Genomic DNA, 26764 nt, shown 5'->3' with positions numbered 1-26764 from the left:
AAATAAATGTTTATTGAATGCCTACTATATACCAATTCTAAGCACTAGAGATACAAGAAAGGATGAATCCAATAGACAAAATCTCTGAGCCCATAGAGTTTATATTCTAGCAGGATGAAATGGACAGGAAAGACACAAACAGGAAATATAACTGGGTGCTGAGCCTATGCAGAAGAATCCATCGGGGGAAGGGAGGTAAAAAGCCATGGGTGCACAGGGTTACTATTCAGTAGAGGTGAGATTTATTTTTTTTTTAATTTTTATTGTTACGTTAATCACCATACATTACATCATTAGTTTTTGATGTAGCGTTCCATGATTCATTGTTTGTGCACAACACCCAGTGCTCCATGCAGAACGTGCCCTCTTTAATACCCATCACCAGGCCAACCCATCCTCCCACCCCCCTCCCCTCTAGAACCCTCAGTTTGTTTTTCAGAGTCCATCGTCTCTCATGGTTCGTCTCCCCTAGAGGTGAGATTTAAACCAAGGTCTATGGGCAGTAGCACACCTTACTCCTTATTGCCATCTGGAGGGGAAGTGATGGAGGGAACATGATCTGAAAAGATCTTGTCGTGGGAGTGTGCTTGTGTCCTGGGAACAGCAGGGAAGCCCATGAAGCTGGAACGGAGTCCATGAAGGGAAAGCTGTAGGAGATGAGGTCTGAGAGGCAGCAGGGGAGCCTACTGGGCATGTCAGGGCCTGAGCGGGATTATGGCTCTGACTGAGTGAGACAGGAAGTCATTGGAGCATTTTGAGCGGAGGTGTCACATGACCTGACTTAGGTTTTAAATGACTCACCTAGCTACTATGTGGAGAACAGACTTGGTGGGGTGGGCAGCGAAGGGAGGTGGGTATGAGGAGGCGAAAGGAGATGGATAAATAGGCTATTCCAAGAGTTTAAGCTTGAAATGATTGTGGCTTGGGCCATAATAGTCTATGCCGTTGGTCCAGAATAGAGAGAAATCTCTGGACCAAATTTAGGGATAATTTATCTTTAAAGGCTTGAACTATGAATGAGAGTTCAGAAAAATGTAAACTCAATTTAAAATTTTGTGACCATTTCTACCTCTCTAGAGTAACACAAATAAATATTATTTTTGCTAAGTATATAGGCAATTTTTCCTTCCAGCTGTGAAAAAATAAAGTAACATTGTATATCATTTTTCTTGGTTCTTGTATGACTTGAATCATTAAATGGGTTGTGAACTGAATAATTAAGCCAATTGTTAAGTTGATAAAGACGCAAACGAAGTAACTGTCAGGACTCCACAGAAGTTAATGATAAAGCTGAGTAACTGAGGTCAGAAAAGTTGAATTTCTCTCAGGAATGTAAATATTGTTATCTTAAACTTATGAAAGAGGCATGGGTCACTAGCTGTGGAAGAGAATCCATTTTGTTGATAACGAAACTGAGACTCAAAGAAGATAAACTGTCCAAGTGTCACAAAAGTTGGACCAGAACCTGATCCAAACATGTCTCACATGTTGCCTCCTCCATAAAATGTTTTCCTTATAAACATACCTTGTTGCTAATATGTTAGAGGGGTTCAAGTAGATTGTTTATGGCTGCTCCAGTTAAGAACCCCGGGCTTGTCCATTTCTTCAGCACCTAACATGAATTGGCTCCCATCTGTGCTGTCCTGACTGCACTATCTAGGTTCCTTGATCTCCTTTCTTTAACTCACCCTCTTAGCCTCACATAGCCCCATGGGAATTCGAGTTTTTCAGCTTTGTCTGCTTTTCCTTGGGGAATCTCTCTGCCTGGCTTGTTTCTGCTCACTCTACAGAGAGGGAGAAGCTAAGGAGATAACACCTGGATGTTCTGGTGAGTTGGGAGAACCCCCAAACTTTATTCTTTTTGTTCCCTCTCGAAAAGGATTTACATCTTCAAGCCTTGGAATTTCAATATGTGACTTTATTCCCACTAGTATATTTTTGTTTGTGCATTAATTTCCTGAGCAAAGAACACAGTGTGAATTTGCATGTCAAAAAACACATAGGATTCTTTTTATTATGTTTTTGGGTACCACTACTTTGAAAAACAAATTGAGAGCAAGGATTGGCCAACTTGGAAAGGCACTAGAAAGCTACCTGGCTCTAGGATGCGGTGGCCTTGACACTTCCATCAATGCCATTTTCCCCCAGGGCCTCTGCTTTCGGACCTGTGCAATGAAGGGGAGACTGGGGCTTTGCTGGACAGATCTGCTGGGGGATCCCAGACACTCATTCCTAAGACGACCGTGCCCCTGCCAGACTTGTTCTTCCTATCTCCAGGCCCTTTATGAAGTCCCATCCTCACCCACAATCCCAGCATCCTCCTTCATAGTCTCAAATTTTGTGACTCCCGTTCACACTGATAAATATTTACGGAGACCTTCTCTTGTACTCACTGCTAGATCAGGCACCATGAAGCAACGGAAAAGAAACATGTCATTTCTTCCCTTAAGAAAAACTAACTGGAAAGGAGACCGGTGTGCATTAGTGAAAAGTTGGCATTATAGATTTTTTTTAAAGGTATGAAGCTGTAGTGTCTTTATGCACCTTTAGTCATTCAAAATAAGCCCAGGGAATGCCGCTTAGGAAAGCACTTAGAGGAATGTTTGAATTAATCCACCAAAATGCTTTGAAATTAACAAATCAAGGGCTTCTTTGTAAATGGGGGGGATCAGAAACTCAGAAAACAATTGATTCTCTTCACTATTTTAAACATTTTTGTCATAGTTTTACAATATTAATTTGTTCTGTTACAAGGGGAAAAACAACAGTCTAGAGATTTTTTGAGGGATCACATTTTCAGAATGATTGGAATCTAAAATCTGAAGAAGTACAATCCCTCTGCCTGGAATGCTCTGCTGCGCCTCTCTACTTGTCAAAATTCTAAGGATCTTTGATGGCTGAGCTCAAAGATTGCCTCATTCAGAATAATAGTAATTCCATGCGGTTGCCTCTCTGCACTCCCTTCAAGCACTCATGACCTGCACCTTGCTTCACAGCAACTTGAGTGCGTGCCATCTCTTGTTCCAGGCTGGGGTCCCCGGAGCAGGGAGAACGTCTACTTCACCTGCTCATCCTGTGTCTTGTGAGTAGCAGGTTTTTGGATGATGTTAGAGCAGTGGTCTGGTTGCCATTCTGTGATGGATGACTCTGTCAGTTCAGATACAGGTTCAGCTGTTTCTAACAGAGACCCCAAATGATAATGGCTGAAACAAGCTAGGAATTTCTTGCTTGTTTACATAAAAAAAATCACCCACAAGGAGACTAGGTCTAGCCAGGTAGCACTAAAATATTTGGAAGCCAGGCTCCTCCGATCTTGTTCCTCTGTTATCTCTAGTATGTTGTCCTTATCTATGGGTTATAAAGTAGATTATCTACCCTCTTTGTATTCCAGACCATTGGAAAAAGAAGAAGGGGGAGTAGAGGTCCCCGAATTCCACTGAAGACACAACTGGGCAGTGATATACATTGCTTCCACTCATATCCCATGGAGAACCCCATCGTATGGTCCCACCTAGGAGCGCTGTGCTAGAGCCCACTTCTATGGCATGTGAGGGCCCCGTGTGTACATTTCCTCCCAGCTCCATGTTCTGTGAGTCATGCTGAGTTGCTTAAAATTGGTTATGGGAGAATTAACACTACAGATAATAATCAGGGATTTTGTGTTTTTCTTCCAGAAGAGCTGATTAAAATTTACCAGTAATCCACAGCACCTAGCTGCAAGAGAAGCTAGAAGATGTAGTCTTCCTTTTTTTTCTGGACAGCCATATTTCCAGCTAGCAATTCTGTATGCAGGAACAAGGTTTTGTAGTTCTATAGAAGCTACAAATGGATATTTGGAAATCATTAGAAGTCTCTGTAAACATGACATCATCTGGAAATAGGAAAAGGAAAATTGGAAAACCTGTTTTTAACTGTGAGAAAACAGATCTACCTATAAGTGTGCATAGGTGAGGCTTATTGCTGCCATCTCCAGCCGTGGAGCACCGTGCGAGACAGAAGTTCAGCTTATTTGCGTGGACTCAAGTATAGACATCTGGGTGGAGGTTGCATGACTCACATTCTGCCCTGACTGTTGGCATTATGCAGAAATGCAGCACTGGTTCTCTCCATGGCAAGTGTCCAGGCAGGAGCCTAATGATCACTTACAATGTCTCCAAAGAGGTTACCCTGCCCATCTCCAAGTTCATCCTTCAGCCTCAAGCACGATTCTCCTGATCCCTCGATTCTTAGGGCTTCCAGTACTCTCCTTTGCTGCACTCAGCACAGTTGTAATTATGAGTACAATCATTTGGCTCATGTCCGTCTCCTCTACTGGAGTGTAGAAGCGACCACATGTGGCCTCGGTCCCTAGGGTCCTAGTCCAAGAGGCTTTCCTTGATTTTCCAAGACTGTGTAGGTCTCCCATGGAACCCTGTCCTCACCCCACATGGCACTGTCGCCAGTGTACTTTAATAACCATTGTGTCCGCTGTGTGGAGCAGAAGGCACGGTCACTGTGTGTACCCAGGAACACATGGGGGGGAATGAGGGACAGATGATGGGCTTGTAAGCTTGTAAACGGCTCACGACAATTCTTCTTTAGAAACAAGGTATTTCGGGGCGCCTGGGTGGCTCAGTTGGTTAGGCGACTGCCTTCGGCTCAGGTCATGATCCTGGAGTCCCTGGATCGAGTTCCGCATCGGGCTCCCTGCTCGGCGGGGAGCCTGCTTCTCCCTCTGACCCTCCCCCCTCTCATGTGCTCTCTGTCTCTCTCATTCTGTCTCAAGTAAATAAATAAAATCTTAAAAAAAAAAAAAAAAAGAAAAAAGAAACAAGGTATTTCGATACAAAACAGAACAGAAAGCAAGTGAAGGAAGTGGTACGAAATACTACCAGACACTGAGGGGAACTGAACTTGATTCCAAGCTTCCTGGAAACAAAGTATAAAAAGAGAACATCCTGGGTTACTGGATTTTCTTTTTCTAATAGGACAAAACACGTGAAGTCCTCTGCAGAAGCCAAGTTTTCCCAGTGATTGATTAAAATGAGACTATTGTTTGCTCCCAGTTAATGTGTAAGCACGATCGAACCTCTCCTAACTCCAAACAAGACAGAGAAAGAAAAGAAAGCTCCCTCCACCCCTCTCAGCAGCTGTCCTACCCACCCCAATTCCTTCCTACACGGGTTGCACTGACTTGGCTTCTTCATCTCCCATTCATGGCTCGCTTACTGCACCTTGCTTCGGCTCTCCCTGCTCTACCTGAGCTGCCATCATGTCACGAAAGGCAACAGCAAAGCTGTCCGGGCTCTGTCTGAACTCCCATCTTTATTGCAGTTGACATTTCTTAATTAATTTGAAACTCTTGTCCTCGCTATATTAGGTCCCTTGGTTCTGTGACATCAAACTGTTCTGATTTTCTTCCTATCGTCCTAAATGCTCTTTCTCAGTCCCTGTGAAGGACTGCTTGGGTTCTGTTCCTCTATTAATGTTGGCATTCCTCAGGTTTTAAAAGTTTTTTTTTTCTCTGACCCTTTCATTTCTCACTCCACATACTCTCCCAGGCAAATTTTATCTGCTCTAATGGCTTTAATTGCTATCTAGATTCTAATGACTCCCAAATTTAGATCATCAGACTGGATTACCCACCCAAGCTTCAAACCCACATATTTAACTTCCTTGTGGATACTTTGTATGCCCCTCAAACCCAGCATGCCCCAGTATTTTCCCTCCTTTTTAATCTTTTATTCTTCATGGAAGAATAGAAATCTTGTCATCAGCTTTAACTCCTCCCTCTGTCTGACTCCTCATCCCCTCACAGTCAGCCACCAAGTCCTGTCAGCGTGACTCCACTGATCGCGATCATCAGTGTCCCCACCTTAGTGCAGGCCCCTGGGTTTCTACCACAAATCTTACTTAACCAGCTATGCCCTGGACTTGCCCTCCAGAGTGGTCTTTCTGAAGCAACACTTGGAACTTGTACCTGCCCTACCTCAAACTTATCAGTGGCTCTCCATGACCTTCAGGATAAAGCCCTAACTCCATAATGAGGCTTTACCAGCCCTGCCTGGTCTGGTTCCTCTTACCTTCCAGCCTTACCTCCTTCTCATTCCCAAACCCCACTCGGCCAGGCCACACCCCCGCCGGCTGCATCGCACCTGCTACCCACGGCAGGCACTTGGCGCTCTCTTGCCTCAGGGCCATTGCATGTGCTGCCCCCTTCTCTCCCCAGCCCTCCACACATGTCCTGGATTACTCCAATCACTCTTCCACTCTCACCTTAGAAGTGACTTTATTCTTTCATGCATTCAGTAAATACTTGCTGAGCAACCTACTGTGTGCCCTGCACCACACAGACACTTAGGGTATAACAGGAAGCAAGGCACGTGTGGCCTCTGTCCCTAGGGTCCTAGTCCAAAGGCTTTCCTTGATTTTCCAAGACTGTGTAGGTCTCCCATGGAACTCTGTCCTCACCCCACATGGCACTGTCGCCAGTGTACTTTAATAACATTTAAACTAGGGCATAAACTAGATAATAATAATCTGTAGAGGGACAGATGACAGACAGCAAATATATTTGGCTTTGCAGGATATACAGTCTCTGTCAGAACTACTCAACTCTGCAGTTGTAGCTGGAGAGCCCATAGATAATACACAAATGAATGGACGCTGCTGTGATCCATGACTCTATTCACAAAAGAGGAGGGTGAGCCAGCTTTAGCCCATTGGGCAGAGTTTATTGACCCCTGCTCTAAAGAGCTAAACTACGACGTTCTTATTCACCTTTGTTTTATTTTTTTAATTATTATTATTATTTTTTAGATTTTTATTTATTTATTTGACACAGAGAGAGTGAGAGGGGGAACACAAGTAGGGGGAGTGGGAGAGGGAGAAGCAGGCTTCCCGCTGAGCAGGGAGCCCGACTCGAGGCTCGATCCCAGGACCCTGGGATCATGACCCAAGCTGAAGGCAGACGCTCAACGACTGAGCCACCCAGGTGCCCCTCTTATTCACCTTTGTACCCACAGTGCAAACGTGGTGCTCGACATAGAGGCTTCCTTATGAAAGTATGTTGGATAGATAAGTGAATGGTAAGTGAACAAGTTAGGACAGATCTGTGTACTCTTTCTCCTGTGGCCATATCTCCTTGGTCCCAACATGCTCCACATTCACTCTGTGTAGTCAGTGAGCCCTCAGTGGGATAGTTTATCTGTTGTGCTTAGCTAAACACTTTCATTGAGCAAATACCGTGTCAGAAGTTTTGGTTCTTTTGGTGGTAGTGGTCAAGTTTCGAGTCCTTTGTCCCTTGCTACCCCCCAACCATTGTTTACAGCACGGTGGTGGGTTTTTTTTTTTTTTTCTAGATATGATAGTTAAATGTTGGAATATCTGGATATACTTCATTAATTCATTATAGGCTTTACTCATTTTATTTGTGTGTGTATAGATGTATTCATTCCTCTGTTCCACAACTACTTATTTAAACCTACTTTAGAACATTTCTGGAGCAGATAGAATATTAGAAAAAATTCAATTAAATCTTTGCACAGAGCATCTATCATGCATGGGGCACTAGCAGAAGCTTCAGCATGCAGTGGGACAAAGATAACTCAGATAAGGTACTTTCACTAAAAGGCTAATAGCGCAGAGAGGAAATAGGAAATAAGTAGGTGAATAAATAATTCTGATTCAATGTAGAAAGTGCTAAGTTCCTTGAAGAAGGGATCAGCAAAGTGCTCTGGGACCTTCATAGGGAGTAAAATTTATTTTCAGCCAGAGATCAAAGAAGGCTCGGAGGGAGAAGTGTGTAACCTGAACATGGAAAGGTAGATATTTGGATACTGATAGGGTACTAAAGGGCCTTCAAGAGAGAGGAAAGTATAGGCATACCCACCAGTTACTAGAAAGCAAGTTTTAATGAAGCTATGTCCAGGGACTGGCTGATAAAAGTGCAGCCAAACCCCTTCAAGAAGGTGCCAAGTCCATTCTGGTCTGGAATGCATTGATAATTGGGACATTATGCTCAGAGACTGCAAATTGACATTCTGTCGTCATCCCTCTTGGAATAGAAACCCTGATCCTTTAAAGTAATTAGCACCAATTTGGAGCATGGGTGCAAAAATAAATCACAAGTGTCCCAAAACAGATACATTAAGTTCAGTGGTTAAGAAGCAAACGACATTAAGTTCAATGGTTAAAAAGCAAACGTTCTTATTAGCCCCGCCTACGTAAACAAAATCAAAAGCAATTAGCATTTAAAAATAGAAGAGAAAAGGAGAGTTCACAGCTCCCACTGGAAAATTATTATTTATATAAATGTCCACAATGATGACTTCCACTCGCCCTTTCTGATCTCAGTCACGTTATTTCAATGGCTAAAGGATCAGTGTTCTTTCTTTGGAGTGAGGAGAGAGAATGGTGATTCTATGCTTGTTTTCCTGGTTGGAACTGAGAGGTGTGTGTCTGCTGGCAAACAAACAAGTAGGGCTTCATCTCCTCTGTCCTACCCCTTCATTGTGCCTCACCCTATCCTCTGGATAGATGAGAAGAAGATTTGCTGTGTCTCGAGATCATCAGCTGATCTGCCCCCAGAAGCCCACTCGCACAAAGCAGAGTTGGCCTTTGCTAATGGAACACCTGCCTTTTGGAGAGAGCCCCAGTGCCCCATCCTGAAGAAGGGTAGTGGTTCCCATGGACTGACCAGTGCATATTCCAGAGTGGCCCTTGAAGTGCTCTCTATAACATTGCATGCCTCAGTCCAGATGGAGCCTCTCTGCTGACCCTGGCTGTGAGGATGGAGAGGCAAACTGGTCATGGAGCACTGAGGCAGAGATGTGGAGATGTTTGGTGAAATCAAGCGCACCAGCCGCTGGCTCAACAGGACTCTGAGGTGAACTACGTCACTAACTTGCTATGGAAGCCTGGCTGAGCTGATTGCTCTTCACAGCCAAATTTTCCCATCCTTAAAATTAGGGGCTGAACTGGGTTATCTTCTTGCTTTATTCCATATAGTTTTGTGGTGACTGATTTTTCCCTCTTGAAGACATAATTCAAGTCTTTCATCTGCCTCTTTCCATCTACTTGCTTAGAAAGATGTGGAGAATGGAAGGTTGGGGGGTGGGGTATAGGACTCAAGTATTTTTCTGTTCCTCATATGTAAAATGTGTGAAAATCACCCCCATTCTTTCTTCCCTGAAAGACTGTGGCTCTAGGAACACAAGATTGACCTGGAGAACACAGAAGCTCCACTTGGCAGGGGTGTGGTAGAACCCACCCGACTGCTATCATTCTGAGAAATAACCATCACATTTAAAGTTGGAATAATTAAGGGTTAAAGAAGAAAGCATTTGCTCAGGGTGGCATGGTAAAAGCAGCTATGGTTCAATCCAATTTCCGCCATGTCTTTCTTCCTCCAGCTTTGGGATGTCTGACCAGGAATCGGGGTTGAGGGATTGACGAACATATGTCCACTTCATATAAAAATATCAGCAGGTGGCGGGAGGTAGAGAGTGGATTAAATCTTTGACCATTAGTTTTTATTAGGGCTTCTCTCATTTTTTCATACTTCCTTTTCCCCAAGTTTCTTCTTTCCCCTTGGATTAATACCAGTCACCCTGGCCACCTTGCACATACATTTTTTTTTTTTTTTTTGCAAAATTTAAGAGCTCAAATATCTCCTTCTTGTGTATCTTCCCATCTGCCAGTCAGTCTCTATTCCAACACCTCATCTGTACTTTCTTTAGCAATTACCTCAAGCTTTTCTAAGTTCCCTGTGTAAAGGTCCATCTCTTCTGTTAAGCTGTAGCTATTTGAGAACTGGAAACATCTTTGTATCCCTATTTCCAAGCCCAGAAATTCTGCTCAGTTGTTTATTGAATAAGTTAATGGAAGAAAGAGGCATTTCATCTGTATTCAGATTATGCCCTAGAAGCCCCCTGGAATGATGATACGCTTAGTAGAAGCCTCCACTTTATCCTTTATAAGGAATCAGGAACAGTCAGAGAATGGGAAGATGGGTCTTAGATGCATCAGATCCCCTCCCCTTTGTCTCTATGGCTGTAAACTCAGTGCTCATCCATGACCACTCAGGTGTGATCAGAGTACACAGAGGGATCCTGCCCAGGCTTGAGATGGGGGAAAAGAGCAAGAAACCAACTCCTAAACTTTGGGTTGCCAGTCTCAGCATGAGGGCATTCCAGAGCCAACCCCCCACTGGCTTTGGCCAGGGGCCTGAGTCTGTTTTCTGTGCATCACCATTGGTCAACCTGGCCACTGGCAGGGGATCCTGGCATGGGTCCAGCACAGGCATGGTACCTAACACAATTTTGTATAGAGTGGGAGACTGTATGGCCTCTTTGCTCAGAGGTTGGAGGAGGAGAAGGAGGGGGATATAACACAAAAAGTTATCTGACTTCTGTCCAATGGTTCAGGCAGGGGAGCAAAGGGGAGCCTTCTCTGTTTTTTTGTTTTTGTTTTCACAAATGTTGGTGAAAGAAGAGTTGGCATGGGGATAGGGAGGGAGAGGAAGTCCTTGTGGACAGGAGAGAGAGAAAGTGTCTGGACTGAGGGTGGAGGAATGAGAGACAGTGATAAGAAAGAGAACAAACTAACAAGGAAAGAAGGGAAGGAAGGAAGGAAGGAAGGAAGGAAGGAAGGAAGGAAGGAAGGAAGGAAGGGAGGGAGGGAGGGAGGGAGGGAGGGAGGGAGGGAGGGAGGGAGGGAGGAAGGAAGGAAGGAAGGAAGGGAAGTGAAAATGAGAAAAAGAGAAAGGCACAGACATCCAGAGAAGCATCAGAACTAGATTGGGAATGAGAGAAAAATTGGGGGATAGGAAAGAGAAGTGGGGAAGCAACGAAGGAGGGTGGGTACATGCACAATGTCAGCCTGACTTGCTCAGCTCAGGAGACTTTCTTTTGTGAGCCTGGCACAGGGAAGATCTATACTCAGAGGAAAATGTACTGACTCCTGCCCAAGGCCTGTCGGAGGAGAGAACAGATCAATTAACCTGGGTGGGGCCCTCCTATGCCAGGTCTGGCACTGTCAGCTCTCAGTGCCTGGCCAAGCCAGGCCGAGGACTCTCACATGATCGCTAAGCCGTTAAAGGGCCAACAGCTGCAGGGAAGAATCAGCATTTTGCTCTGAGAAAAACCCTCTTCCTGTGCTGATGTCAGACCTTCGCTGGCCCGGCCACCACGGATCTGCCAGGCCCAATCTTGCACCCAGTTAGACCACACCCTTTGGCCTGGGGAAACTGAACAGACTTTGAGGACCCTCTGGGGGCCAGCAGAGCCTCGCACATCCAATTGATGGAATGATCCTGGGGCATATTTGTAGGTGGGGCGGGAGGCATCTGGAGCAGAATGTTCCCACAGATCTTGGGGGTGGGGGCATGACTGATTCCATTTCAAGAACAAGCAGGTTTTCCAGGAAGGGCACGTTTGAGCACAGCCTTAAAGGTTGAGTGGGATTTACCAGCAGGCAGAGAGAACTGAGGGATCCTATAGCATGAGAAGCGCAGGTAAAAGTGGAAATGTGTATAAACACAGGAGGCTCATCTGGAAGACGAATGGTAGAAGATGGGCAGGCCTGGCAGCAAATAGGGCTGGGCTGGTGGTGGGTCCAGGTGGGGACAGACAAATATAAAGGCACAGAGACAACATTTTAGTCAAAAGGGAGCTTAGAGATGATACAAATCATTTTTCTCATTGTATTTTTATTTTTCATTTTGTGTGTGTGTGAAGTAGACTTTATTGAACTGGGCCTGAGGTTGGACACAGAGGAAGGGACATGATAGCAACTCAGATTATTTTGCACTAACTATCTTGTTCCTCTTCTCTTAAGAGACTGACTGCGTTACCTCGTGTGGTGGCCAGTCTCTGTCTTCTAGTGGCCGCTCTCTCTTAGGGGCCTTCTCGCCCCTATTCAAGTCCTCATCCACGCCTCCAGACGGCCGCTGGCCTAGTCAGCTGTCTCTGCTGCGCCTCCCCTAGGTACCTATAGGTATCAGGGAAGACCAGAGCCTCCTGTCTTTCCTCAGAAGGCAGGCGTTCATTTGGGTTTGAAAAGTTCAAAAAGTAATAAAAAGTTAAAATTCCCCTTATGCAGTTTTTTTAAAAATTACATAATGAAGCGAAAGTTTCCTCGTTTAGTCTGTTAACATTTATCAGTCAAGATATTTCCTAAGGTAAATCAAGTATATCTCCTTCTACATATATGTGTGTGTGTGTATATATATATATATATATATGTATATATATACACACACACATATTTATAGAAAAGGAATTATGCCGGGTGCCTGGGTGGCTCAGTTGGTTAGGCGACTGCCTTAGGCTCAGGTCATGATCCTGGAGTCCCAGGATCGAGTCCCGCATAGGGCTCCCTGCTCGGCAGGGAGTCTGCTTCTCCCTCTGACCCTCCCCCCTCTCATGTGCTCTCTCTCATTCTCTCTCTCTCTCAAATAAATAAATAAATAAAATCTTTAAAAAGGAAAAGGAATTATGCCTTACATATTGATCTGTTTTTTATTTAAAACTATATTGTGAAAAAAATTCCAACTCCATGCCCCATACGTGGTGTAGTCCATAGACTAGATACACCATAAGTTGTCAACTATTTTTTTGTTAATAGACATTTATGATGATGATTCACCCTGTTAGCCTTTACCAGTGATGCCTCTGCAAACATCCTTGCACGTGAATCCTTACGTACTGTTGCTATTATCTCTATAGGATGGATTCCTAGAGGTTAGGTTGCTAAATCAAAGAATACGCACATTTTACGTCTTACTAGGAATTACAAAAGGTTGTACTGGTTGGTACCCCAACAAACAGTTGAAAGGAGTGCCTCTTCCACACTCACCCTCCTGGCCTGAAACTGCCTCGTCACTTGATGGATGAAAAGATGCCACAGAGGTAAATGGCAGTTGTCTAATAATACCCACTTGGGTATTGGCCATGCTGGTGCCAAGATTTCAGATCTGTGGTCACTGTACAAGATAATGCATGTAAAGTACTAAGGATAGTGCCCGGCGCAGTGAAAGTGTTCACTAAATATTGGTGGTTGCTCTTATTAGAGCTCGCTGCCGCGATAGGGACCTACCAGAAGCTTTCACAACCGGTTCCGTGGAGAAGATGAACCGGAGAGGAGAGAGAACACAGGTCAGGAGGCTCCAGGGAGACTGAGGGAAACGCCCCTTCTCCTGTGCTCCTCGCACATGCTTACCTCTCCACATTCAATGTAATTGGTTGATTCATCATCCACCATAATACCGTCCCTGGAGGACAAGAGGTGTGTTCTCTGACATCAGAGAGTGATGACCTGTGGGCTGGGATGCTGTAGTCTCCCTCAAACCCTCAGAGGGAACTTGAAGCCCTAAACTTCTGAGTTTGAGACTCTCTCACTCTATTAGTTTTTTAATGCCTCCAAGTTACCAAGGAGAAAGAGACAGCCATTACACCGTAAATCATCATGTGAGTCTCCTCCCCTTAATTAGGACGCAGCCTCTTTAAAGGCGGAATCGTATCTCAAACTTCTTTTATCATCTTTTCCACCATGACTACTAGTGGCTGCGGAAGCACACGGGAGGCACTCGATACATACAAAGTGGGGAAGAGTAACGGAACTGGTGTTTGGTGTGATGAAAGGAAACCCGTCCCTTTGCTTTAGAGTCATGTGTGCTTCGTGTTGATTGATGAAATCACCATGTGGCTCTTTATCTAAAAGGCCATTTCACCTTTGCAGAGTGTTGACGGCACTGTCAGGACTGCTCTGAGAATGGGGCTGGCCTTCGCTGCGCGCGCTCACCAGGGCATGCCCCACAGTCCTCAGTGGCAAGTTGTGTGTCTGGGTGGGCCAGAGAGGAATGTCTGGGGAAACGGGATTGTAGAAGGTAACAGCCACTGGGAGAATTTGGCCCCAAAGCTGAGGACTCTTCAATCAATATGCATGACTTTCAGAATTCCTATTTTAATCAACGAAACGGAAATGAAATTCCAATGTAGCTTTTAGTTTAAAAAAAAATTACAAGTGGTATATGATATTCATGCATACCATTTCCTCTGAAATTCTTTTTAAGAATTGAAGAAAATAACCATATAACATACTGGAAAGAACACTAGCCTAGGCGTCCAGAGATTTAATTTCATGCCCTAAATTTATCACCTAGTAGCTATGTAATCAAAAGCAGTCACTTCCCCCCATCTTACCTCATTTCACTCATATATAGAATGAGAGGTCTGATGCTGTGTAAGCTCCTCTTCAACTCCTGGTAATAAATGAGTCCATAATTCCCTAGTTAGTGTTGAAGACCCATCCATCCCTCCATCAATCTATCCTTTCCACAAATATTTATTGAATTCCCACTTGTGCGATATCCATGGGATTCAAGTCTTCTTCTTGAGTTGGTAGATTGATGGCATCATCTTCCTTCCAAGCACCCAGATTCAACGTCTTATGTAAATTCTGACCCTCTTGCTCTCTCACCTGCTTCACCTCCAAGCAGTCTGCAGTGTTTGTTCTTTCTCTGTGTCTCTCTGGTCCATCCCATTCTTTCCATGCCCGCTCCACTGCTCTTCCTCCAGCCTCCCCCGCTCTCACTTGAGCTGCTACAAAACTTGCGAAGTGATCTCCCAGCCTCAATAATCTTCCTTCCCAATCCACTCTACATGCCACGCCTAGAGTTATCTCCAGTCTTATATGTTAATCAACATCTTTTGAGGTTTGTTGAATGTAGACACTGTGCCTGGACCCTTAAGGAACTCACAATCCGGAGAGGAAGGCAGACAAAATCAAAGGATAAGGACAATACGATGCCAAGCCGCCATGACGGAGGAGCGCTCAGAGGGTTAGATTGCTTCCTTCCTCCTCAGTTGTTCCCTCTTCTGTGCATCTCACGGCACTTTTATTCATGGCTTCTAGCATCTCAGTCATCACATCCTTTTACCATTCATTCTCCACTTTCTCTCCTTAACCGGGCTGTGAGCACCTCGATGGCAGGGATCTAATCAACTCAAGTGCTCCTTCTAAGTCACAAACCTTGGGTTGCTCCCTTTTGCCCTCAGGGGGAAATCTAAACCTCTATATTGGATATTTAAGGCCCTTAAGTATTTGGATTTATCCTTCCAATTAACTCTACTAATCAGTCCATATTTGGTCCCATCCCAGTCCCAAACCTGCTTCCTCCCACCCTGAGGTAACTTCTAGAATCTCCTCCCTTAGGTACACAGCAGCTTGACCACACCCAGGACTTTCACATTCACTGCCTTTGGGTAAGCCTGTTCCCTCTTCTGAGAATAGCCAATACACTTTGTCCCCCCTGTTCTCCCTGCCTGCAGGGATTTGCCTGGAGGGTCCTATCCTCTCTTTAAGGTCTAGTTTAAATTCTGCTTTTTTCAAGAACCTGCAGAGAATCAGATCTACTCATTCAAAATTAATTTTTACCTGCTTTCAAATATTCCTTACAGCAAACGTTCTAACACATGGGTGGTCTATCAGCTGCAGAGATTTTTGTGAACCTTTCTGTGCATTTCCTATATTATGAGCTCCTGGGAAGAAGTGCCCATGTCACCTGGGTATTAGGATCCTTTGTAGCACAGATCCTAGAGCCTGACACAGGCTCACTCCGAACTGAGCAGTTGCCATATGCCAGGTACCGCACAGGCTTTATGACATTTCATCCTCACAGCAGACTAGGAAATTGGGCTCAGGGAGAGGCTAAGTAACCTGCCCAAGGCACCAGCAGGTACATGATACAATTTAGATTTGAACACAGGTACCTCGTAACAAGCAGCCTACACGGCTTCTCTACAAGCAGGCACAATAAATGCTGACAGTTTTGTAGCCATTTAAAGGAGAGGTTGAAGATATACTTAACAAGCATATCCTGATTCCCCAGGGAGGTTTCTTTTTTTTTTTTTAATTTAAATTCAACTTAATTCACATATAGTGTATTATTAGTTTCAGAGGTAGAGTTCAGTGATTCATCAGTCACATATAACACCCAGTGTTCATTCCATCACGTGCCCTCCTTAATGCCCATCCCCCAGTTACCCCATCCCCGCCCCACCTCCCAGCGACCCTCGGTTTGTTTCCTACAGTTGAGAGTCTCTTCTGGTTTGTCTCCCTCTCTGTTTTCGTCTTATTTTTCCTTCCCTTCCCCTATGTTCATCTTCAAAGAGTGGTTTTGTTTTTTGTTTTTTTGTTCTTGAATGAGTTGGCATCTGATGTTGCCCTTGAAGACAGAGTAGAAATTTGACAAAGAAGGTAAGAGTATTAAAATTTGAGAATAAAATTTGAGCTAAGCCCCTGATGAAGTGAATAAAGAGTGTTTGGGGGAAAAGAGGGAGCTATGTACTGACTCACTTTCTCAGCCAGACTGTAAGCAACTGAGGGAAGGACACATCCTGGTCTTGCTTGGGGCTATACTTCTATTGCCCATGGCAGAGTCTAATGCAGAGCACATGCTGAATCAATATTTTGTATAAACTAACCTACTCAATAAGTACTATCCAATCATTTTCTGTGTTCATATAATTTTAAACTCACTCTTGGCTAGAAAGCTGCACCCCTCCCTGCCTTTGTTGAAGGCTTTAAAAGTCCAAACCCAAACTTTCAGACTCTGAAAGTGAAACCTCCCGGAGCTAGAAATTGCACTGACCAACCCAGTTTCACTGACTGCCTGAGTAAAAAACAAACATAAACCCAATAGAACGAGCTATGAAAAATCAAATATGAAAAAAAAGAATTCAGTTCCAAGAAACAAGTATTTTCAGTAATGTGCCTCCTGCAGGGAAACCTGAGGGCTTGGGTGGCATGTCAGTTTCATTTCCAGCTTTGACCTTCTGTCTCCTCACAAGAGAGGAAAAGCCCCTCCGCCCAGCAGCTGTGCAAGGGCCTTGGGTCTGGAGACACAGAGGGAACTGAGGCAGAATCTATGAGGTTCTTCTCACACTGTTCTGTTTTGTATTAGAATGAGCTGTAGGCAGGCCTGGGTCGGTGAGCATATTCAGATCACAACATTTGTTGAATCAGTGAGTCAGAAAATGGCTTAAAGCAGAGCTAGTGAGCAGGGAATTTAGCATGATCAAGTAGAAAATGTGTTCAACTTGGGGCCACACGAGGCTGTACCTTCTCCACCACATATTAGCTGGGCGATCCTGAGCAGTCCCCTTCCTCCTCTGGGCCTCAGTTTCCTCTTCCAGTTCTGACATAGTTGGCAGATCTTCATCATGGTAGAAGGGAAAAAAAATGCATGCATGCAAAACATCTAGAGTTGTTTTTAAAAAGGAGACATTTCTGGAAAGCTCTCTATGTGCATGGGAATCTGGCTTTCCCCTTTACTCTAACCCAAGGCTTCCCAACTGTGGCCCCGTTAACATTTCGGGCTAAGTACTTCTTTGCTATAGAGGGTCTCCTGTGCATCGGGGGATGTTTTGCGTCGCCTTTGATCTCTTCCCACTGGACGCCAGTAGCATTCACTTCCCTCTCCCTAGCTGCAGCAACCCAAAATGTCTACAGACATTGCCAACTCTTCCCTGGAGGCAAAATCATCCTCTGTTGGGAACCACAGCCCCTGAGCTGCATTCCCAACCCAAACTGATAGATTCCTTAGAATAATGTAGCCGAGGATGGACTTGGGAGGGTGTGGAAACCCGGCACGTGGCTCCCTCCACTCCTAAGGACCTGGGGATGAGACATCCCTGGGAATTCAGGAAAATTAGAAGTGCATGCAGTCTGGAAGCTGGAAGGTGGCATCTGTGTCCCTGCATTATCACTCACTGGCTTTATGACCTTCATTCTACTGCTTAACCTCTCTGAACCTCAGAGTCCTATGGGATTCAAAGGAAGTGATACCTCTCCTCCATGAATCTTCCTGCCACCCTCCCCACCTCCCCACCTCCCCACCTCCCCACCGAAAGGTTGTTAGGAGGACTAAAAGTGATGTATGTGAAAGCACGGTGGACTAAAAAAGCACAAGACAAATATGTATTTCACTCTAAAGAGTTTTTTCCCTGAGAAAGCACAGAAAAAGAACTTTATACCTGGCTAATTTTTTCTGCCAAGAGAAGTGATAGGGACATTGCAGGTCCCACCACAGCAGTGATGAAAATAAATAATGGAGAACATTCTCAAGCAATGCTTGAGTACAGTATGAGCTTTAAGGCTTGATATCTACTGGGCCATGAATTAGCATTTTTCTAGTGAAAGTGAAAGACCTCCTCAAAAAAGGCATTATACTGTCAGGCCAAGGTGAGAATGTGCCATCTGTCTCTTCACATACCCGGAAGTAACTGAGCCCATGCTAGCTCTTTCTTCAACCAGGCTGTCAACCTGGAAGCTGCCCAGGTGACTCACGTCTGCAGCAACGGAGAACTTCAGAACTAGAAGGGGACTTCTGAATGGTGGCCGGTTCCTCAAAGTGGGCGTCAAGGAGCTCTAGTCCCAATCAGGCCTAGGGGGGGCAGCCCTCCCGATGGGTCACAGCAAGCCAAATCACTCTGGGTGCAAGGTTTGAATGGTACTCTCCAGTTGTGGGAAAGTTCACACCTAGAGTAGCATCCTCACAGGCAGATGAAGTACCAGGTCAACAGGCTGATGACTGTCCAGGATGCTTAATTAGCTCAGAAATAATCTAGAATTTCAGATCAGAAACCTCTAGGGTCCAAGGAACAAGTTAGAAGGGATAATATAACTCATACTGGTAAATGCTTTGGTTTATGGACCACTTCTTCGTCCTTTGAGGGTCGTGCAGAATAGTGGCTCAGGGTGTTCACTTCTGAGCCCCAAGTGGGTGTCCTGGCTCTGCTCCTGGCTAGCTGCATGACTGTGGGCACCCAGTGGGGACTTTGCAAATGCTAGCCATACCTTCGACCTGCTGCATGGTCGACCTCTGAGGTCGGTCGGTGATGTAATTGCCCTCACACTGCAGATGTGGAATCTAAAGTGCATCCCCACACAGCACCCCCACGCCCCTTTGCCCTACTCTTTCTGTTAAGTCACTTTTCCTTCCGTCTCTGCTACCTAAATGTCACCGGTCCCTCGAGTCTGGCAAAGGCTAGCTCCTTTTACAAACTCTGCCTCCAGAACAGAATTAATCTCAGCTTCCTGCAAGCTCCATAGCACTTTGTTCGGGTCTCTCCTGCACTGTGGCCCTCACCGGGCCACACCAGGCATGAGAAAGGACCAGGATAAGGACATGACCCACGCCCCACTGCACACTGTGGTGAAGACCCGAGACAGACACAGGCGGCAAAGGCAGGTTTCCTCCCTGAAGCACGCGTGCGTGGCTTCTCGCGTCCCACCGTCTAACACATCATGGGCCTTCGCAATGCCCTGCCCACATTCTGGTTCCAATCGAAGCTACCTCCACATACGCTGTCCCTTGCCAGATGGAGTGGCTTAAGGGGCGGAACGGCTCAGAGTCACCTCCGCCCCCCGCCACAGCCCCTGGCCGCAGGCTGCAGGTGCTCAAGCGTGTGGGGGGCACGGAGCGGAGGAGAGCCGGCCACGGGCTGTGCTGTGCTGAGTGACTGCAGTGCGGAGCGCGGTAACACCGAGGTTACCTGAACCGAAACCCGGCCGCCACGAAGGGTAATGTGTGCACCGTGTTTCACTATGACTGAGTGAACAACAAGGGATCCACGAATCAGACCTAGAGACGTGGCCCATTCGCTGGCACACTGGAAACAAACGGGGAATGGAAAAGGCCTATGGGCGAGGCCTATCTTATCAGCTCGAGCCTGATCTATAGATTATTGCAGCCTGGGCGTGTGGAAATACTGTTTTCCCTGCTGGTTAAAAAAAAAAATGTCACTTCTTTTTTTTTTTTTTTTTCAAGATTTTACTTATTTATTTGCCGGAGAGAGCAAGCGAGCATGGGCACACAGACGGAGAGGGAGAAACAGGCTGCCCACTGAGCAGGGAGCCTGATGTGGGGCTTGATCCCAGGACTCTGGGATCATGACCTTCGCTGAAGGCAGAGGCTCAAGACTGAGCCACCCAGCTGCCCCCAAAAACCTAACTTTTTTTTTTTTTCCTTTGAGAGAGAGAGAGCACAGAGAGAGGGTGAGAGGGAGAAGCAGACTCACCTCTGAGCAGAGAGCCTGACCCAGGACTCGATCCCAGGACCCTAAGATCATGACCTGAGCCGAAGGCAGACCCTTAACCGACTGAGCCACCCAGGCGCCTCAAAACCTAACTTTAAAAAAAATTTTTTATTTATTTATTTGACAGAGAGAGCGAGAGAGCACAAGCAGGGGAAACAGCAGAGGGAGAGGGAGAAGCAGGCTCCCCGCCAAGCAGGGAGCCCGATGCGGGTCTGGATCCCAGGACCTTGGGATCATGACCCCAGCCGAAGGCAGATGCCTAACTATCTGAGCCACCTAGGTGCCCCCAAAACCTAACTTTTTAAATCATTGAAAAAACTCTATTGTTATTGTTCATTGAGGAAGATGCAGAAAAGGTCCAAAGGTACAGATAAGAGAAACCATCTCATCCTGAGGAGTTAAGTCCTCTTATATTTCATTACTGTTCCCTTGTCTTACTTGGCTGATTTTATGCAGTTGAGATCAATCTGATCCCGTGTATCTCACAATATGTTTTACTTATTTTTGAATAAATAACACATGCAGAAGGTACAAAGCTCAAAAGACACAAAAGAGCAGGGAGTGAAGAGTCTCTCTCCCACTCCTGCCTTTTACCACTCAGCTTTCTCCCAGGTCCCTCATACATCCTTCCATAGGGGCCCTATGCCTACCCCTGGGCAGTGTTCTGAGTGAGTTAGCAGCCCTAATCCTTCAAGGTTCTCAGGAACCAAACATTGTCCCTCATGTAGCATCTCTGTGTTGATAAAAGAGAAAATTTTATTACCTCTGTCAGTTACATCACCAGAATTAGATAGTGCAACTCCTTAAAAAGAGTATTCTTAGCTGACAAAGGTGGCTGGAGGTACTCAACCAAGATACAATCCTTTAACAAGTTCCTGTCCCAAAGATTTCCTGAGATGTTCCCCATGCCCTTGGTGGTTTAAAAGAATGTAGAACTTGAAATCGGAGTTTGTGTGTGTCTGGGTTGTAGTAGTCAGAAAGACAGGAAGACCAGGCGTGTTCCTAAAGGCAGGCCTCTTCTCCCCAGACCCGACCTGGCAAGGACTTCTTCACTTTGTTCTGCCCCAGAGTACTAGGCTGAGAGATGTGGGAAGAGTGGGTGGGAGAATTCTAGTTCCAGTGAAGCAGTTTAAAGAAAGTCATTTCCACAAACTCTAGATCAAGCTAGAGAGAACCATTCTATACTTACCCAAACTTTGTCCTCTTCCAACTCACTTCCCCACTCCATGTACAAGGAAGTGGGGAAGGGGTTCTCAGAATTTCCCTTGAGATTTGGTGCCCTGCGCTGCCCCATGGGCTTACATTGTCACAGATCCTCCTACCCTGAGCAAGCACCACCCACCATCTCATTGTGGATCTTCTTCCCCGTAGGCAGTTTCCAGAGTTTTTCAGGAATCAGGCTACAGTGTGAAAGTTTATTTACCAGTGAAGTGAATTTCTATCTGTCTCCTTCCTCTCCTCCCAGTACCCATCTGAGAAAGTTACAGAAGGCATCTCGGATTCACAACACCCCCCGCCAACCCCCCACTGAATAACACGTCGTCTGGCAACAGGAGGCGTTTGATTACATTTGGTTGGAACGCCTGCATCAACTCCAGTTGTCCCCGAATTGGAACTGATGGGCCTCACGTGCCGCAGCCAACAGTTTGCCTTCACCCACTCCCCTCTCTGAAATGAACCTTTCTCTGGGAAAACAAGAAACCTACGTGCCATCCTGGGTGAGAGACGAACAAGAGCTGTGTCCCGGCGTCGCATCCCAAGCATGGCAGGCAAGAGCACACTGAGGGCTTTCCAACAGCGAGCTGTTGGAGAGACCCTCCAAACCGGAGGACGCAAATGTTCTCTCCGGGGCGCTGCAGTCCCTGTGTTGAATTCAGCACATGGGCATTGAGTCCTCACTGTGTGCAGTGTAAGGCACCAGGCTGCTGTCCCCTTGAGCAAGCCTCCATAGTCTTCCTCCCCACACTCTGCCTTGGCTCAGTCCCTGCAGCAGGCAGAGTAGTGGCTCCCCCAAGATACCCACATACTAATACCCAGGACCTGTGAATATGTTCTATTACGCAGCGAGGGGGAATTACAGTTGCAGATGGAATGAAGCTGGCTGATCCGCAGACCTTAAAATATAGAGACTGTCCAGGATGATCCATGTGGCTACAATGGAATCACAAAGATCCCCAAATAGGGAAGAGGGAGGCAGAAGAGTCAGGACCAGAGTGGTGACATCAAGAGAAAGACTCGACCTGCCGTTGCGGGCTATGAAGATGTAGTACGGGGCCATGGACCAAGGAATATGGGCTGGAAAATCTGAAAAAGGCTAGAGAATGGATTCTTCTCTGGAACTTCCTTGGTATTAGCCCAGCCATGCCAATTCAGACTTCTGACCTCTAGAACTGTAATATCTGTGTTGTTATACAGCAATAGGAAACGAAGACAGTCACTGTGGACCTGCCACGTGCCAGGCGCCAAGGGAACATTCCCACAGCATGTGGTTTGTACGGTGTATCGGTCATCGGGGTCCAACCAGGGAGACAAACCACTCTAGGAGTCTAAACACAGGGAATCTAATGCAGGTCACTGGCCATAGAGGTGATAGAAGAAGTTGAAAAGTCAATCCATCTATTAGCAATAGCAGGGGTTGCTACTAGGCTGGGCCAGAAGGACATAGAGGGGAGGCCATATTACCAGAATGCAGAAGTCAGGGTCACCCAGTGGAAGATGGACCACGGTGGGCCTATCCAGCAGGAGCTGGGGTCATGGGTGGGACAGAGACCTGATGTAGATGCTTCTGAGGCAGAAAGGAGGAGAGAGATACCCTAGTATCCCCCTTTCTCCTGACCTCGAATCTCCTGCCAAGGCCTCCCACTGGTGGTTCCCAGATAGCAGCTAGCTGCCTTGGGAGCCTGGGATATGCAGGGGTCAGCTCTCCTGCAGCGCAGAGCAGAGCTGGAGAAGAGCAGTCAGTGGATGAATGGATCGGAGGATGAACAAGCCCAAGACACCTCTTTTCCGCATTGATCACCATGAATCTTGAAACACAATTTATTGTTTAAAATCCAAATTCTTTACCTGGCTTCTGAGATGCTACGGGATCTGGCCCGTCCCTATCTTCTCTGCCCTCGGTTCTCCAAAGTTCTCCCCTTCTTCACAACACTCCCACCACACTGGCCTTTGCTCTGTTCTCCACATGCCAGAAAGCCTCACCTTGGGACCTTGCACTTGTTTGTTGCAGCCTCTGCTGGAGAACAAGAAATTAATGTGTTTGATGTGGAGTCATTACATTAGCCTACCCAAACTAAAACAATACCCAATGACAAAGAATTCTCAATGCCTGGTCCACAAGTGGCCCTCAATAGTTATGAAGTGACTGAATTTTATTTTATTTATTTATTTATTTTTTTAAAAGATTTTATTTATTTATTCATGAGAGACACAGAGAGAGAAAGAGAGAGGCAGAGGGAGAAGCAGGCTCCCAAGAAGCAGGAAGCCCGATGCGGAACTCGATCCCAGGACCCTGAGATCATGACCTGAGCCAAAGGCAGACGCTTAACCATCTGAGCCACTCAAGTGCCCTGAAGAGACTGAATTTTAGACACGCAATAATTATGCGCTCGATGATGCAGTGTCTTTTTCTTACCCTCCCTTCCTGCCCCACCAAGCTGTCCAAGGAAAGGGAAGTGTTCCGTTCATCTCCGTACTTTCGATGACTCTCATTGAACCTAGACCTTGGTAGATGCTCAAGGGGTGTGTGCTTCTCTGAGATTCTAGGCAACAGAGGGAGCCATGAGGGGTACAGCTCGGTCTAGAAGTGCGACTTCTGGGAGTAGTGCAACATCGCTGTAGCTCCCAACGTTTGTGCAGCTCGTTTGAGTTTGCCAAGGGCTCTCCACTTGGTCCTTATACCGACTCTAAAAAAAAAATGACTATTTTGATTCCCACTTTTCAGAAGATGAATCCGAGCTCACAGGGGTTAATTATCTTGCTCCAGATCTTACTTTTTCAAGCGAGGAAGCTGGAATTAATTCATTGTTCCAAAAATATTTACGGAATGCTGGCAACGTGCTAGCCCCTGGCTCAACCTTCTGCACGTAGTAGGGGCTCAGGAAACACAGGGACTGGCAGTTGCAAAGAAATTGGAATGACCTCCCAGAAGATAAACGGGAGGCCCCCAGTTGCAGCCACAGACTGAGGACCAAGACGGTCGCCTGTGTCCCCCAGGTGGGGTTTGGCGGGACGCTGCCGCGGCTGCCTTGTGCATTTAGCACAAGTTTCTGGGTGGTCGGCCAGATGTGCCTGGATGCAACAACACCATAGCAAGCCCTCAGCAGCTCTCCCACTTGCCCAGGCTAACAGCCCTGGCGTTCTGAGTCGGCCCTTTTCCATATATTCTTTCCTCTTTCCCGAGCCAAGATTTCAGGAGACGATTTATAGTGGGTTCCAGGCCATTTAGCTCAGGCAAAAATTTGGGTGAAAGTTTCCTCCCAGCCATCCCAGGCCACAGATAACCCATCAGGGTGTGACAGCCAGGGCGAAGGAGGGGGAAGAAACACCAGGGAGGTTTTCAGTCACAGGACTGGAGCAAAAGTTTCTGCAGATGCTACATGTGTCCACTCTCTTCTGGCTGTACCAAATGTGTCCCGAATGGGTGGGTTGGAAAACTCCGGACAAGATGCCAAAGAGACAAATCTTGTCTCACTGGAGACGGCAGAGGCCCCCGGAGGGTCGCCTGTAGGCCGGGCTCTCGGCCAACGCGAGGAGGGCGAGCACGGGTGTAGGAAGGGGCAGGTGGACGAACAGAACAAGGGAGGCTAGGTGGCCAGGTCTTTGCTGGGGCCCGGGCCTTGCCCAGCCTGCCGACACTCCTCCCGTGCTTGGGCGCCTCTCTCTGTAAATAAATCCAGGCTGCTCTTACAGGGCAGGATGTCCCACATACCGTACATCTGAGGTGGGGTAAAATACAAATATGCCTTTTCATAATAGCTTTACACCTGGAGCAGCAGAGGACCGGTTTATTACCTTGGTAAACAAAAGTTCGAATTCAAGCAGAGTACAAACTTTGCCCAAGGCTCTTCTGACGGTGCACCTTGTGTTTGTGAAGTGAACTCGATATATATACAATGTGAAGCAACGGAAGGCTGGGCTTTTTCTTTTTCTTCTTTTTTTTTTTTTTCCTCTCTCTTGTCTGATTTCCAAGGTTTAAAAGTTCATGTGCATGTGGGGTGAGGGTGGGGGGGAGGTGCAGAGAGAGAATTTACTTTGGCTCTGGGTTTTTTTGAGCATTTTGAAATCATGCTGTTCAGTGTGAAAAAAATATGTGAGCCAATTTATATTGTTTTCCAGCGAGAGACTGTACTTCTTGCTGTTCTCATGGTGACAGTTAGGGTTTGTTGAGGGGGAGACAGGATAAACCAGTTTGGGGAACACATAAAGGAAACAGGATTTGCATCGAACTTAAACAGTAAAAAGCAATAAATATTTATTCAGTGCCTATTTTGTGCCAAGCCCAGAACCATAAACTTTTATAAACACAACCACAGGGCATAGGAATTATGGATCAAAATGTCCACTTTACAGGTGAGAAAACTAAGGCCAGAGTTGTGGAAGACATTCAAGCCCCAGCCTTCTAATTTCTGATTCCGGGGTTTCTGTACTGCCCTCCACTCTCTATACAGGGTTCACAGACTATGTCCTGTCCTGTGACATGTTTGCTTGTCCTTCTTGCGCCCCCTATTTTCCTGCCTCGTTCTCTGCCTGTACTTGGGGAAGCATCTGATCTCTACTTTTGGATGCATTTCTCCTTGGAGGATTTCTCTGCAATGTAGCAGCCACCTGGCTATCTGGACCACTCTCTTACCAACCAGCACCTCCGTGTGTTCACGTGCAAAGGATACAAAACATGCGGACTAGGTTTCTCCTCAAAGCACACGTAAGCTTAAAAAGCAAAGGTAGCAACGGCGAAGCAAAGAACACAGCTCGTGTTTGGTTGGTTCGACGGATGCCGCTGCGTTCTCCCATCCTCAGCTTGAATCATCAGATAACAGGCGGCAAAACCATCTGAACTTTGGCGGTTCTTTTCCAAAACAAGCTTCGGAGCCTGAAGAACTTTGCCCATCTTTGTTTGCATGTTCGCTTCTCAAACGTTCAGCTGGGGCTTGCCTGTTGCAAAGCTCAAGCCAGTGAAATGTTAACTCTTTCGTCCGCAGATTAATTCCCCAGGCTTCTACAGTCAGAGTGAACTCATCAGGCTTGTTTTTTAAAAAAGAAGTCCATATGAATGTATCAACTTGTGCCCGTCTTCACAGATGCAGGACTCCTTGCGGGAACATATTAAATGGAGGTTACAGAGGGGTGACGTCATTAAGGCATTGTCAACTCAGCGGTTCCAGGGCCTCAGAGTTATGGCTGCTTGTGTCCAGCAGGATTTCCAGGGAAAGCCCAGTGGTCTTCTTCCAGCTCCTCTATCCCTACCCCTACCCCCTACCGCTAATGCATTTTTAATGGCAGCCACTTGAGGAATGCTTTTGGCTTTACTTAGTGTACGTTTTAAAAAACTATTGGAACACAAATACTCATTTTGAGGAAACAGATTTCAGTTGCAAATGGACTAAGCATTATCCCTGTGCTAGAACCCTGAGGTGGGGGAAACGACTTGGGGGGTCTCCAGGCTATGAGACAAAGCCTGGCCA

General features: G+C 46.2%; 1 long non-coding RNA gene across 1 annotated transcript; it reads left to right on the top strand.

Annotated features, from left to right (window-relative positions):
- The first annotated feature begins 2911 nt into the window (after positions 1-2911).
- On the top strand, positions 2912-5060 carry LOC135362189 (uncharacterized). Its single transcript, XR_010406665.1, has 3 exons — positions 2912-3082; positions 3392-3589; positions 3675-5060. It is a non-coding gene; the product is annotated as an uncharacterized LOC135362189 (long non-coding RNA).
- The last annotated feature ends 21704 nt before the right edge of the window (positions 5061-26764 follow it).

Source organism: Mirounga angustirostris, unplaced genomic scaffold (genome assembly GCF_029215605.1).
Source record: "Mirounga angustirostris isolate CCGP_5_RB_7025 unplaced genomic scaffold, mMirAng1.0.hap1 SCAF_1, whole genome shotgun sequence".
Taxonomy (NCBI): Eukaryota; Metazoa; Chordata; class Mammalia; order Carnivora; family Phocidae; genus Mirounga; species Mirounga angustirostris.
This window is presented reverse-complemented; position numbering and strand designations above follow the sequence as displayed.